Source organism: Dermacentor albipictus, chromosome 4, assembly GCF_038994185.2.
Source record: "Dermacentor albipictus isolate Rhodes 1998 colony chromosome 4, USDA_Dalb.pri_finalv2, whole genome shotgun sequence".
Classification (NCBI taxonomy): domain Eukaryota; kingdom Metazoa; phylum Arthropoda; class Arachnida; order Ixodida; family Ixodidae; genus Dermacentor; species Dermacentor albipictus.
The window spans coordinates 117,408,113-117,421,229 of NC_091824.1; the positions used below are offsets into that span (position 1 = coordinate 117,408,113).

At 46.0% G+C, this 13,117-nt stretch overlaps 1 protein-coding gene across 4 annotated transcripts in view; it reads left to right on the forward strand.

Annotated features, from left to right (window-relative positions):
• Window positions 1-13,117, forward strand: part of LOC135914684 (uncharacterized) — a 200,187-nt gene that overhangs the window by 152,316 nt on the left and 34,754 nt on the right. The window contains exon 1 of one of the 4 annotated variants that reach the window (XM_070537518.1): window positions 4,241-4,479. The exons of the other annotated variants lie outside the window; for them this stretch is intronic. The gene's annotated coding sequence lies outside the window, so the exon portion shown is untranslated. Of the gene's footprint in view, window positions 1-4,240; window positions 4,480-13,117 lie in introns of those variants that run through there. 4 annotated transcript variants of the gene reach the window in all.

Here is a 13,117-nt window from a genome sequence, read left to right on the forward strand (position 1 = left end):
AAGATACTGCGAAAATAAAGAAAGTGGCAAGATTCGATCATCCCGCAGCGTGTCCCGCACTTCCAAGCGCACAACCAGCCACGAAGACACCTCGAATACCGCCGCCATCGACACACTCACAAACCGCTGATGCACAACACCTGGTGATCGCCAGGTTAAAATAACGTTGCGGTCACTCATGAATGAAAAGCATCATAAAAACTCGTCGGCACAGAGCGCGCTGCAGGTGCTGGACACCCTGTGTCCATGTGAATATTATTCAATCACGACGCACATTGCCGCCATGACAATGCGTGCACATGTCAGACACATTGCCCGGACCCCTTGTCATAACCTCGCCGCATGCACTCACCATGGGAAGACTCCGCAAGTCATTTAGCACAACTGTCAGTGCATATCGTGCCTCGCTAACACAGGAGTGCACGCCTGCGCCCAGGCCGGTGTCTCCTCCATGGAGTTTGTACGATGCTGAAGTACACCTCAGAATTTCAGGACTTCAGAAAAAAAAAACTAGATCTGCCACCACTGGTCTAAAACAACTGAGCTTACTCCTGTTGTACGAGAAATACAGTAGCCACGCACACATCGACACTGACGGATCCACCACATGCACCCACCATTTATGGGGGTGCTGTGCTTATACTGACAAGATGAGTAACACTGCGATTCAGGACGTCACTTGTCACGACGTCCACGGCTGCAGAACTCACGGCTCTGCGCAGTGCGTTTCAATTTATTGACATAGGGAGGCCTGGTACATCCATGGGCCATGTTTTCCTACTCGAGACCGGCTTTACACAGCATGCAGTCAGTTCTAAGACGCGGAGCTCAAGAACAGCTAACAAACGAAATCGTCAAATTTCATTACGACATCATAGAAAGGCCACGAAATTATTTCCCATTGGGTACCTGGCCATTGCGGATCAGTCGAAATGATCAAGCAGACAAAGCTACCCGAGAGTCACATTAAGAACCACACAGCGTTCCCATTCCTCTTTCCAGGACAGACGCTGCAAGGCAGCTTCATCACCTGGCACGCAAGCTCCCTTTAACCAAGTGGAACGCCCCAAATATAAGGCGCACCAGGTTGTACGAACTGCACCCTTCCCTCCAACTCCGACCTCTACCCGGGCTTAACCGACGTGATGCATCGCTTCTATACCGCCTGTGGTTGGGAGTGGCTTTCACGAAGGCGTACACTACTTTGATTGGAATGACCGACAGTGCTGCATGCGATGACTGCGGCGTGGAAAAGGACATCGAACATTTATTGTGCCATTGTCATCGATTTCAGTCGGAAAGACAAACATTATATATCGCGTTGCGACGACTTAACGATCGGCCGTTGTCTGTGCAGGTGCTACTTGACGACTGTCCCCCATCGCTCGTCGGCCCACAAAGCTATGAAGGCACTTTTGTCTTTCTTGAGGGTGAATGGCCTATGTTAACACCTTTGATTCACTCAGGCCCCCCACGCGCGGGCGCGAGCTCACCGCGGCTTTCCTGCCCCTCACCTCCCTCTCTCTATCTTATCTTTCTATTCCTCTTTCCCGCCTCCAGAGTAGGGTAGCCAACTAGACGCATTCCTGGTTAACATCCCTGCCTTCTCTCTTTATTTCCTTCTCGTCCTCCTATTTAAGCAATCGTAACGTATTTTTTTCTCGGATGAATACACGTTCATTTCGTTGAACAAGGCGCTGCTAACTCAACTGGGAAGCATTGGTATCGCAAAAACAAAAAACAAAACAAAAAAATTCAGGAAACAACGCATAAAATTCAATGCCTTCAGGGCTCTATTCACCATTACTACGAACTGCCGTCCCAACGTAAATGAATGGCCGAGTGCACGCAATCGCTCGTTGTCGCTACTGACGTCTCTGTCATCGAGAACGGCTGTGATTTATTAGACAGAGAACACTTGCGAAATAACCGCAACGTAATCGGACACGGCAAACCCATTTAAGAATTACGCGGTGATCGACCGCGCCCCTATGAAGACTGCTCTCTTGACAGCAGCTGTACAACATTGCCAACCACCTTTCTGAAGGGTGGGAATAACACGCCGCAACCATATATGTTGATGCAGCACTAACAGCGTCCTAAATTAGTAGAAGGAACACGGTGAGAAATCGACATTGGCGACTCCCACTTGAAGCGCTAGAGAAAATAAACATACCTCTATTCGTGTCACAATTCCTAATGTAAATCTCGACGCGTTCTGGTGCCAACATTTTAGAGAAAACAAACTCGTGTTACATTCGTGCAAATGCCGTATGTGTAGTCTCAGCAAGAAACGTGTCGACAGTTGTGGTACGGAACTTTCTTGTGTTGAGCACAAAAGATGGAATCCGATTAAGGCAGTGCTGCGCCTGATCACGACCGCCGAAGCCGACAGATAGTTCAGCTGCAAATCACAAGGGTTTCATGTACATGAACCCCTCGGAACAGTGCACATTATTACCTAATAGCGCAACGTCATATTCTTCTACATCTAAATGAAAAAAAAATACACCATTTTAAATAACTATGCCGCATGTCATAAGCCGTGCGAATGTTGAAAGACGTGGCGAATCATGCAATACTGATTGTAGTTAATGAGAGGTTTAGGCAACAATAGGAATGTCGGCTAATGTAAAGTTTCTTCGTGTTGCAAAAATTTCGCAATTAGGTCTGCCAATTCGGCTCTGCGTTTGCCGGCGCGAGATACAAATGGACGCTGCACAGATATAATGAAACTCGCCAGAGTTACCGGAGCAGTTTACACTGGTTTGCAGGTGAGCAAAGGCAACCTGCTAGACCACGTAGCCCGTTGGCGCGTAACACGGTTAACGGCTCCGGAAGGTGTCGTCATCGTAAAACCTAGCCGCGGAGTTACGGCGTGTTTACGGGCCTGCGTGGGGTGCGGCGCACATTAAAAGCCCGCAGAGCGCTTTTCCCTTCGGCATTTGTTTGCACATGCCACCGGCGCAAACTGTGCTCGCTTATAGCTTTCAGGTACCTCTGATATGAAAAAAAGCAGCCGCGTAGCCGCCGTTGTTCTGCGCAAGCTGGCATATAGTTTGTGAACAGCCTGAGCAAACCAGCCATAAAATGAAGCCTTATCTGCAAGCGAAAGCCGGCCAAATGTTTTGAAGTTTTATACAGTCTTTTTTTTTTCTTTTTAATTAATATGTGAGCCTCCGAAAGCGGGCCTTCGTTTCTTTTTTGCGCACGCAGATGCATGTGTGCGGTGTGTGCGTGGCTGCACACTTGTACGATAAATTGCATTGTGGTCACAGTTTTGAAAGGCACATGAGGCACTGCTCGTACCTCTGCGTGGATGTATAAGACTGGCCTGGCGTTGTCTCCATTATGTTCAACGTGTGGTGTGTGCGGTGACATAGAAAATTACCTTATCTGCTGTACTCTGTATAACGCGGAAAGGAGTATGTTATTCGGGTCCCTCAAGAAGACAGGAGTTCCTCATAGTTCTCTTCAGGACATTGTTTTCCCGCGCGGGAACCAGTTGCGTAGGATGGAGCTTTCTCGCCTTCTTTTAAATTAACTACAGGACACGGATTTGGCCTCCACATGGTGACCTTAGGAGTGAATATTTGTAATTGTGAGGGCTGTGTCTGATTTATGCGATTTATTTATTTTAGGTGTCACTACGGTGGAGCAATTGCCGGCTGCAACTGCAAGGCTAATCCCACCAGTAGCCTACAACCACTCAATTCTACTCAATTCAACTTTCCTTATTCAACAAGCGCTTTACCGAAACAACTAAGGGACTGCGCTATAGGCTGACGCAAGTATACATAAACCAAGTTCCACCGATGTTCGCCGGACAAGGTAAACTAAAGATGTAGCTTCCAAGAAATATTTTCTTGACTTAAGAGCTCTTCTCTGAAACATATCAGCTCATCTCTTCTGATTTCCGCGCCACAAACGCCACACGGTCATTCCAGAAGCTTCCAAAAAAAAAGCATCAATGTGCATCACTATTTCTATGGGAGCACCGATAACGAGTGCATTGCGAACAGTCCTTTAAATAATTTTATAGCAACACTAACAAAGAACGTAAATCCACATGAGGACTGCACCATCTTCATAAAACGTGTGCCTGCTTTGGCAAACTAGGCGCGCGACGTGCAACATCTTGGTGCAAGAGGGAGAAATGAGATTAGACAGTTGATCACGCAAGCTCAAGGAAAGAACAAAATGCTTGTCTGACCTGCAGCGATAAGGCGCATCATTGGTGCGTGCAAACACCGCTCGTAAGGCTGGCTCAGTGTGTGTCACCATCTTGCGCCTTCACAGCCCGTCCTCCCCGTCTTGTCAGCCCGTCACCGCCGTTCGATGGGCCGCCGTCTTTAAGACACCCGCAATCCATCACCGTCGACATGGCAGCGCTGGGTGCTGCGCAAGCAGAAAGCACAGCATGACACGTATGGAGCTGGCATCTTCGTCGACGTCACACGTCTCACGGCGAATCACTGTGTAGGTCCACCGAAGGGCAAGAGCTAGCTGCTTCCGCGTAACAAAAGTTGTGCAGCGAGTGTCCGTTCTTGTTTGTCCGTGTCTGTAACGCTGTGAATACGTGAGCTACTCGATACCACTGCTGTCCACGACAGCTATAGTCACTTCTTGTGCACTAGTGCCTGTGTATCGTGGGGCTCGTGTTTTACGCTCAGGCTTTACATAGGACACACGCTTAAGAGCGAAGCATTTCTCGATGACAAGGTGAACTTTTACATGAATCTACAAGCGAGATTGTGCGCGTGCGTCATGTGAGATTTAGAGGCGCGTAAATCCTCAGGGTCTCTGACGTTTGACGCTTTGAAGGAAGCGTGGCCGAATCGTTAACGCTGTAGGAGGGACACATTTTAAAGGATGTAGATTTTCGCAAGGTCAAACGCACTGTATGTGACTTCTGACGACAAGGGTGATGATTGGAATTACCGAGTCACAGAAAGTACAAACACACCACACACAAACTACGCAGGCAATCAGCGCATGTACGATCGACCGATTCTTTAGCAGTACCGAGCGAGTGTCCACTGGCCGGGCGGTCAGCGCCTTCTAACAACGCAAAGCCAAAGCGACGAGATCAGCAAGAGAGGCGCATGCGCACCAAGTTCACTGTTTCGTCTGCTGGGCTCTCTCCATCAGCACGACACAGCCCTTGCCACGATTAACTCAGTGCAAGCTCCCCGGCTTATCGGAGATAACGTCCTCCAGTGAACTTGGTGCGCATGCGCTTCTCTTGCTGATCACGTCGCTTCGCGCGGTGAGAAGGCGCTGACCGGCCGGGCAACCGCCTCTCGCGTGGTACAGTTAAATAATCGGTCGACTGTACACACGGTAACAGGTAGCTTGAGTGTCTGGTTCAGGCACGTGGTGTCCCGAAGGAAGGCTGATGGCGCCTTCGTTGCGCACGAAGCGCCGGCAGCCTAGCAGTGCTGTTCCATGAGAAAACAATTTTAGTTGGGCGTCCGCAACTGTCCACGTACGCATGGAACATTAAAGAACGCGTTCTTAAATTCATTATTATTTTCCTTAATTAATGTTCGTGCAAGCCGCCCCCGGTGGATGCCATAGTTGCAGCGAAGGGTTTAGTTCGTGTGGTATGGTGGGCCTTATATTTGAAGCGTACCACTAAGTTAACGGAAGTGTGCGCGTTAGGCGGTGAAGCTGCCTCGCAGCGTCTGTCCTGGAAAGTGCACTGGGAACGTATGGTCTTATTCACGTGATGCCCGAGCAGTCTTCTCTGTGTAATCATTCCAAGGGATACCGCCATGGCCGGGCAACCACTGGAAATAAATTTCGCGACTTTTTTTTCTTTCATGTGGTGATGAAGTTGCACAATTTCAGGCTTCAACTGGCCGTGGGCTCCACGTCGGAAAAAACGCTGTTCCAACGTCTAGAAAACGTGGTTGATGCAGCTCTAGGGAACTGCCACGAAAACTCACAGCGAATATGACGGCTTTGAGGCCCCAAACTACGTGCGCCGATGCACAAATACGATAGTGTCAAATGCAGTTTTAGCAAGTAGGTCGCGTAGATTGCGTTTAACCGAGTACGTTGTAGATACGCACGGTCATGCTTTGTAAAGCAGCTCGGCATGGGAAAATTGGATGTCGCGTTGATTACGCGAATGGATCAGTACTGTTCCGAATCCCACCAAATGGTGATGATTATGGTGACTTATTGGTGTCCCCTTCGAAACAGGGTGGCGAATAATAGTCACCTAGCCTGCTTGAGCCAATCAGATATTCTATACATATTTATCAGTCAAGCATTTTGTTAATGTCTACTTAATATATTCTCTTTTCCTTAATACCTCTATATCCACCTTGTCTGATTACCTGTGCCTGTAAAGGATCCGGTCCTATCAATTTCTTCCCTGTTTTTTTTTTCCTCCGATACCCTAAACATAGCTCGCTTATCTCCAATGCGGACCGGTTAATGCTTCCATCCTCTTTAAATCCCGGCACTTTTTCCTAGCGTTTCCTAGTGGTCTCGCCGGGACAATACCTTCGCATTTCATTATAGGAAGTACTTACTTGTCTCCTGATTTCGGCTGCAGCAGACGAATGTCTCATCCGGTTGCGAATACTTGCTTCGGTATGTTTTTGTTCTCATAGGCGACCAGATCAGGCCTCAAATAGCAACGCCCTGCCCTTTGTGTTATCGTGCAGATTTTCCTTTCTAACTTATTTCTTGCCATTCTTGTATATCTCCGTTATACTTTTTTTTGCATCCTTTGCATCCAATCTACTGTTTCTGTTCCTCTAAAATTGTTCCTTTTTTTAAGACTATGGTTTGTTTAGATACTTTTTTTAGAGAACACGTTCACAGCTCCACGCGACGGCACTGACGAGAGCTGACGCGTCTCTATTACAGACAAAGGTAGAGCAGTCGTTACGTGTCACCACGCACCACTTCAGCAGCGCGATCAACCTCAACATGGACCGTTATGCCACTGAGAGCTGGCCACCACTGAAGCTCGATGTTGTCGTACAAACTACACGCCTCTGTGCGCAGACAGCTGATGTCTCGAACAAGCCGATCTTTCGCGTGAAATATTTCGCACGAGAGAACGAAAAGCTGTCCTCGTTTGTTCAACCAACGGAAAAAGACACAAATGTGAGAACTCTGACAATACAGACTCTAGCACGGTTATTGGACTTGCGTTAATTAGCTATTGGAATAACTGACTAGTGAACTAACGAATTTTGGATTACATTGAGAGCGGCCGGGAAGCGTTACCAGAACAATAGACAGACGTAGAGTTAACGAAGTTCGAAATAACATTGTGGTCCAGAGCTACTGACAATTGCAGCGTTAGTGTGTTGGCTCAAAAGATCGTTGTTAGGCAATTGTTATGTTGATTAACACTGCGTGTATAAGGAATGGAGAGAAAGAGAGAGTGTCAGACACTGGAGGGAAATATAACTTGGGCTGGTGTTAGTACATTACTCCTCTACAATGCCAAAAAAGGGACTGTTGCCGCGAGAAGATGCTTCGTAATCCAGGAAAAGAGCAATAACGACGACCAACTAGCGAGGCCGCCTTGAAGTTTTCGCACTAACTCGCCGTGACGTCACAAACATTGACGGCTTTTGCTAGAGTCTAGTCATCTCATTTTTTAACAGTAAAAACAGTAAATAGATGCTAACGTTCTACAAAACCACAATCTGGTATTTTTAGGCACATCTTAGGGGGACTCCCGATTATTTTCACCACCTCGGGTCCTTTAACGTGCAACAAATACGCTGTACCAGAACGTTTTTTTTTTCTTTTTGTCGTTTTGCATTTCGTCCTCTCTCTGCGGGCGACTTTGCACCAACTGAACTCAAGACCGTTCACTGAGTCAAAGATAGTCGGACTGTGGCCACACCCGTCACTGGCACGAAAAGCAATTCGTGCACTAGTGCAATCCTTGAAGTGCACCTGCTTAAGAGACCGTTTATAGTGCCCCTCTGTACAGTGTCCGTCCCACACGCATTCAGTGCTTACTCTCTCCCTTATTTCCTCTTTCTTTTACCCTTTACCCCTCCCCCAGTGTAGGGTAGCAAACCGGGTGCTCTTTTGGTTGACCTCCCTGCCTTTGCTGTCCTTGCCTTCTCTCTCTCTCTCTTGCATTCGGAGTGCGGCCGTCGCGGCAGCATTCGAACCCGTTACTTCAAGCTCCGCAGTGCAACGCCATAATTACTTATTTAGCACGGCTGGTGCGCGAAGTTGACGAAAATAGAGTTTTGAAACAACGCTTTATCAGTCAAAACTGATGTCGTGAGTTTTTCTTTGGTTTCACTTTAAAAGAGCTCATTTGTTGTTTTAAGTATTCAAGGATTCTTGTTCTTGATCTGTGTGGTGTGTCATAAGCACTTTTGACTCGCCTGGGCAGGGGTAGATACTGCAAGCGCTAAAGAGCCGGCATTTTCCGGGGGATCCTGGGCCCTCAGGGACTCCCTCTGGATCCGGCAGTGCGCCTGATTTAAACAACACTTCGCACTTGTGTTCACAAAGTCACATTTTCTTACTCTTGTTGCCCCTGCCTTGCATATGAACTTTTTGTCTCACTCTATGAGCAGCAAACGGCCCAAATGGGGCATGGAAGAACCTAACTTCCGACACCTAGCATTCGGTGGAGGCTTTAAGTGGCCGGTACGGCATGACAGGTGGTACCTGCGTTGATCAAAAGTAAAGCACTTGCGATCATCGGGTACAAACACACGCCGAACGCTGTTGTGACTGTTTTTACGGGAAACCGTGGCTAAGTCGTCTTGTAAGAACTTAAGCGCTATTCGTGAGTTTGTGGCAATCGGCATCCTGGAACCGAACGAACAACATCTTTTCTCTGACGCGTACTTCCTGATATTTGCTGATCACCTTATGTTCAAAGGTGATACAATATGATACAATATGCTTTTCGTATTTCTCCACTAAGTTTGTTTTCTCGTGTTAGGCGGTAAAAGAATAAGTGGTGCAAAGCACTAGTTCCGATGTCTTCTTCAATTTCGCACTGGTGAAGGAACAATCGCAGCCCTACCTATTTAAACAGAAAGCACACCAATGTGTTTTCTGTCCAACCAGGCAGATGTCTTGCCATTTTCTTTTGATGTTTGCTTATGATGCGCTTCTACTATGTGTAAACGTGTCAAGTGTTGTTTAAAAGTGTGGAATAAGTGTTTATGATGACGTTAAGCCATGCAGTCACATTCTGGCGTGCCAAACTATTTTTCCAAGGCACTTAATAACAGCAATTCAAAAATAAAATAAAAATATTCTACAATGCTACTCATGCTGCGGTAGATAAATGTTGGCGTTCGAATGATATATTAATGACGCTGATAATGGCCTAGTCCTAGATCACGAAGTTGATTGATGATTAGAAGACGTGTATCGTACTAATTGAGTTGCTGCCTGTCAAAAAGGAAATAATGTTTTGCATAGAAAGCAAGCGATATGAAAGTATCTTACTGTATTTTGGCTCTTAAACTGTCGACACTTTCTACGTATAAGCTATGTATACGTCCTTTGAAGACAGGAGCATTACCGCTAATTACCGGAACGCAAGTTGCTTCGGTGCACTTCACGTGGTTCGCTGCCGGTGATCAACGTCCCCCTCCCTCTTTCAACACACGTAGTAAAAAAAAAAACAACTTTCGACAATCTTGCTCAATGGCACTAGCTTGATTAATGGATCATATATCTTTGGCATTGCATCGTTCGTTGTGAAATATATATACATGCACTCTGTTGCTTTAATTTCCGAAAATCTCTTCGCAACTCACGACAACGGACCAACTTTCTGTTTCTTTTAGTGTACGCCTGCTCTAAACTTCGCGACAGACACAAAATGCAAGCGATTCGCTCAGAAACTTTTCAATAGCCCTTCTTTTTCTTTTTACGTTGCATAGAAGTTTTCATCAGGGACGCAATTTCGACGTGTGCTCTGCAAGATAGCTGTGTGCTATAATGTTTGCTTTGGCCCTTTAGCACAACGTTTTATAGAGAGTTAGCTGTCAATACCCGACAACCTGTATTTTGTGCTTGCAAGCAGTTTGTTAACGATTATCCGCATAAAACTTGAGGTTTACACGTGCTGCTTGTTTCTCGATTAGGTGGGCTTCAGTAAGCGCCCGATGGCTATACAAACCTCTATAGTGGTATGATAAGTAGTGGTTAAAGGAAAACAAACTGCTAGCACTTTCTTTTATGTCATTCGTCCTTCGACAAACTGACAGCTTCTCTGCCATCAGACTGCTGCGCTAAATTACGACCCGCGTTCAGTGATTGATGATTCAACTAAAATGTCATTGTTAACATGCTTAGACCACCTACAAAAAACATGAGGAGTAACTACACGAGCCTTAGGCCGCCAAGGATAATCAATCCTGAACATCAAATATCAATCCTGAAAATATTTCGAAAAGAAAATATTTAATGGAAGTGGCTTGTGCGTTGTCTTGGGGGATTTCTTTTTGTTCTCATTATTCCGCAACCTCTTGAAATATGTCAATATTGAAACGGGAGTGGTCCGCCTAATTTTGTTTTGAAAATGAGAAGGAGCGGAGGTGGGGTGGAAGCACCTACTTTCCCAAACTTGCCACACCCCCGGCTGTTGCATAGAGCTTTCATAATTAAACCCTCTGAAAGGCGCTTATGAAACAAGGCCGATAAGCCCGTAAACTGCGCAGTCTTGGCTTAGCTTTTCGCTGCGCGTTTTGCAGCGCGTTGGGGCTGTTGTAATTTTTAAGCTTTTAAGTTCGTCGCATCTCAGAATGCCTTTGTTGCTTCTTTCGAGTACTAAAATTGATATTTTTTTTTTTTGCAACGGCCACTTATAACCGTGCGAGAGACTCCAAGACGACGACCACTCGCGTGCAGATTTGCGCATTCACTTGGGATTGTCACAGGCACTCAACGGAGACGCGATGTAAAAGCCATGCGTAACGTGTGTGTGGTGCGTCATGTTCATTTGTGTTCGTTGCACGTGTCATTCTACCCAGTTAAACACACTAATTCCTTCCCGCCAGCGTTGCTTTATTCACGACGCGCGACATTGTTATCAGGCAGCTTTCAAAAGGCCTAGAATGACCCTGTCTTAAAGATAAACGTATGCGAAGACAAACAATAAACTACTGTCTTGGAGCGCGAGGCTCCAAACGGGCTAGAAATGCTTGAACGCAATAACACACGCATTTGCTGAGAGCTTAAATTTTGTGTGTGCATATCGTCCGTACTTGTTTTACGTTGAGTAGTCTGACGCTAGTCCTGACAATGCATGGCCTTTTCACACTAGTTGACAACTAGTGTGAAGAACTATCGTGAGTTAGCTAAGTTAGCGCTACGGAGATATCGGTTTGTGTTGTGACTGGTATGGCACCAGAAATCACTATGCGATTGTAGGCCCAATATAATTACTACCTACAAAGAAACGTTCGGTGCTTCATGCAAAATGTTGCTAATAAACTATACACGGCTCAATTCTCAGTATATATAGCTTTAGTTAACGGCGCAACAATGAACGGACAACTACGTATTGAACTTCGTCCATTACTTTTGCGTGAATTTCAAACAATTATTGCAATTCATCGCTTGTGTTCTTCTTGTTATATATTAGGTTTGCAAAAGGATCACTCACTTGAGAGGAAGCTCATAGCACCAGTATGGTCAGAGGTCTCTGTCCTCTCCTACTCTTTAGCTTAATCTTGAGCCTCCAAGCCTGTAGTGCTTCTGGAAGCCTTTTGTTTGCGTTAAGTTATTTCACCCAAACGGCTTTCCGAACTTCTTGGCTGTCTTTCTTGTCGGCTCATAAGAAGATCTGGTCTGGCTTTCTTTATTCCATTTTTTATTATTATTTTATTCATGTTAGAACGTTGAACGACATACCAAGGTCGCACAGGTGAGAGTATAGAGAAAAATTACTCCAAAGGGAGCAAGAAATGGAAAGCAGAAAATAATGTCTAAGCTATCAACAAGACGCTTGTAATGCGACTGTCATTTAATACTGCCATCTCCAGTCACAAAGAAACCCTAATTTGCCTATGCAATTGTGCGACGCAAACTGAAACGCTTGCATAAAGGGACAATTCATTTGATTTAAACCAGGCATATCTGTTCTGCGCAATTTCTAATTTAGCGAATAATTATAACTGGTGGGGTACTCGTATAGAAAGTTCTATAAAGATTTCGCTCACCAGCAGGAGAATCACTAAGAAACTTCAGATCTATATAAGAAAATAAGACAGAAAAAAGTGTAATATTATTACGACGTTTCTATTTCGGGGATATTCTCGCACCCCGACGTTTTTAGGGACGCTTATAAAGATTTCGTAGCTATATCTTCCACGATGACATTGCCTAGGTGATTTCATTCATCTGTAGTAAAATAAAGAAAAGAGAATTGCAGTAGGCAAAGTACTGTTGTCTCGAGTGGAGAGTGTCCATATAGGGGTCGAAGTCGAAGGGACGTGTGTGCAGTCTGTACAGACGTGTGTGCTTCAAGCTTGGTGTGTTCCATAAAGATCTTAAGGTTTCATTTGCTAGCATATGAATATTCATTGCATGCGTCTGTTCTCTAGAATGGTATCGAGTCTTGCAAGCCCTCCTCATGTGCAGATCGTGCTGCTGCATCGGCACGTTCATTGCCCAATGTGCCACAGTGGCTTGGAATCCACTGTAACGTGATGTCGTGTCCTTGCTCGACGAGGTGGTGCGTGTGAGCCACTGCGTATGTGCCGCCATTCAGTGAACTTCTTTGATGCCAACTTGAGTAACTCTGTGTGTACCGCTGATAATGCGCCGACTTCACGGCGGTGCCGCCACAATGCGCAGCTAGTCCAGAGGGAGAAGCAGAGAGGAATCTGGATGCTGTACACGCCTCAAACATGACGCGTTACGGCTAGCATTATGAAATATCGTTCCAGCGCACAATTAAACACGGACGAGAAGAGAAAAACAACACGAACGCCGGACTTAAACTCTGTTGAAGTTGAAGTCCGGCGTTCGTGTTCTCTTTCTCTTCTCGTCCGTGTTCAATTGTGCGCTGGAACGATATTTCATAATGCTAATAACAACCAACTAGCCCAGCTGTCCATACTTAGCGTTACGGCTATTCGCATACTTA